Genomic DNA, 2391 nt, shown 5'->3' with positions numbered 1-2391 from the left:
GCTGGTGTAATGTGAGGTGGTGAGTATCCTTGGGTATGAAAATATTTTGAGGATGGAAACATCCCCTTGGGGAGTCAAAAAGAACATGTGCCCTTTTTTGAGTGTGGTTGTGTATCCAGTTTCTTGCTCCCTCATTCACTATTCTAAAATCTAAAAATCTGAGAAAACTGAGATGATATTTAAAAGTTTTACTACATATTAATGTTCAAGTGTCTCTGCTCACAGGACCTGGTGCAGGGTCCCCCTGCTGGAGGCATTGCATGAAACACAGGTTTTGTACCCCCATCTTCCTAAAATCTCCCCAAAACTAAGCCCTGGAACATGTCCAGCCCTTGGAGTTTCCAGTTAGAGGTCATGGACCCATGGCTCCTTCTGGCTCCTTCCTCATCCTCCATCCAGCCCTACTTACAATACACTACCTCCCCCCACCAGATCCCCTATTCCCTTCCACAACAGGCAAAACAACTGGGTATCCATGCCGTATGGACAGACCTAAGAGTCTTTGGGAACTGGCCATGCTTCATCTTCCTCAGCCTCAGGTCCAGTGTTCACTCTTCCTGGGTCTAGGATTTTTTTTTTTTTTTTTTTTGTCTCTTGTTATCCCAGGTTGGACTTCATCTTCTTTATTGAGATCTTTTCTGCTAGGCTGGCCCCTCTACCCTTTTGGGAGTGATGAATTCAGGCAGGCAGAAGTGGGGTGTGGAGACCACTGGGGTAAGCACCTGATTTCACGGTAACAGATGATTCACTTCTCTACTCAAATCCAGCCCCAGCCCCAGCCTCCTACCTAGCTCTGCTTCCCTTGGGCCCAGGGCCATCTTAGGCCCTGCTGTGAGTCCAGATGGTCCCTGGGCCAGGTCTTTCCCCCTCCTTGCTGGCCCAGAGCCAGGAGGAAGCAGAAGAAGGCCGGCCTAAGCCTTTTGGTGGCCCCATTCCTGCCAGCAGCCCCATCTAGGTCATCTTGCCAATGCCAGTGTCCCTGGGCCACCTTGTCTGGGGTTGTTAATGAGTAGCAGGGACTCACCCTGACAAATGTTGGTCCTAGGTCCTTAGCTCCTGATTCATTAATTTCTGCCATGAGCACTTTTTGAGCACTGATACAGATACTTTTTTCTGTATCAGTCACTGTTCCAGGTCCTCAGGATATAGCTGTGACCTAAACAGACATCCATCTATCCTGGCAGAGCTGATCTTCTAGTTATGGTGGTGAGGACACAGTAAAGAATAAAGAAACCAATAAATAGATGGTGTCATTTCTGAGGACATGATAAGTGCTGAGGGGACAATTGACAAGGTGAGGGAGCTCAGGATGGTTCAGATTTTAAATAGGGTTGTTTATGGTTATCTATGGAAAAAAGTGATATTTGAGCAGTGGCCTAAAGGTGAGGGAGTGAGCTACTTTGAAATCTAGTGGAAGAGTATTCTAAGTACCGGGAACAGCCGCTGCAAAGGCCCTGAGGAGGGCCTTTAGTTGCAGAACAGCAGTGAGCAGTGAGGTGAGGCCAGAAGGGTGGTAGTGTGAGTGGGGTAAGACCTTGTGGGCCACATGAAGGACTGAGATGTTTATTTGGGGTGATAAGGGACACATGGTACATTCTCAGCTAGACAAGAATTGTGACCTGGCTTGTAAAAATCTCGGTGGGACCCTGTGGTCCAAACCTGATTGAACCTTTCCAGCAACTTTCAGGACAGCTGGTATACTTTGAGATCCCCCTACAACCCCACCCAGTGGTTGGGTCTGGGCAGGAAACCTCTCCCTCTCCCTGCACCCCTCATCTGGGTAGCCCAGTGGGGTAGTCCACTAGTCACCTTGACGATGGTTGCTGGGGGAGGATGGTTGCTGGGGGAGGCGAGAGGGACCCTGTGGCCACGGGGAGCATTTTGCCTTGGTAGTTGGGGGTGATGTGGGGCTGGTGCCAGCGGAACATGCCATTGCATGGACATCCCTGGGGCCGTGTCAGTGGTCTCAGGGTCCTGAGAGAGTCCCCCACCTCACCAATGGCTGGGTCCATCAGTGCCGCTGCACCTGAGAATACCTGCTGTAGAGCCCTCTGCTCCCACAGTGAGGCTGCCCCCAAAGGGGCCAACACTTCACCAGTTGTGCCCTTTCCCTCAGCCAGCCACCCAAGCCTTAATACCCAGGTGGGCTCTTAGGAGCAGGGTCTGCTGGGGCTGGTTGGTGTAGGTGGCAGGCACTGACTGAGGTCTCCATCCATGCCAGGTTTCCAGGAATCCTGCGTGATTCCAGGGTTCCACAGTGGTTGGGTGGGCACTGCCGCAGGTTCCTGTCAGTGCGCCTCACTGGGTTTTAGGGGGCCCATGAGGGTCAGGCGACTGCTAGGGTGGGACCCATTCCCATCCCTACCCCCTGCTCAGGTCGCCATGGATCGG

The 2391-nt window shown here is 51.9% G+C and overlaps 1 protein-coding gene across 1 annotated transcript in view; it reads left to right on the top strand.

The window, feature by feature from the left end:
* LOC104997148 (cyclin-dependent kinase 16-like) overlaps positions 1–2391 on the top strand; it is a 10944-nt gene that overhangs the window by 3254 nt on the left and 5299 nt on the right. The gene's annotated exons all lie outside the window — the stretch shown is intronic.

This window comes from Bison bison, unplaced genomic scaffold (genome assembly GCF_000754665.1).
Source record: "Bison bison bison isolate TAMUID 2011002044 unplaced genomic scaffold, Bison_UMD1.0 scf7180017851894, whole genome shotgun sequence".
NCBI classification, from domain to species: Eukaryota; Metazoa; Chordata; class Mammalia; order Artiodactyla; family Bovidae; genus Bison; species Bison bison.
This window is presented reverse-complemented; position numbering and strand designations above follow the sequence as displayed.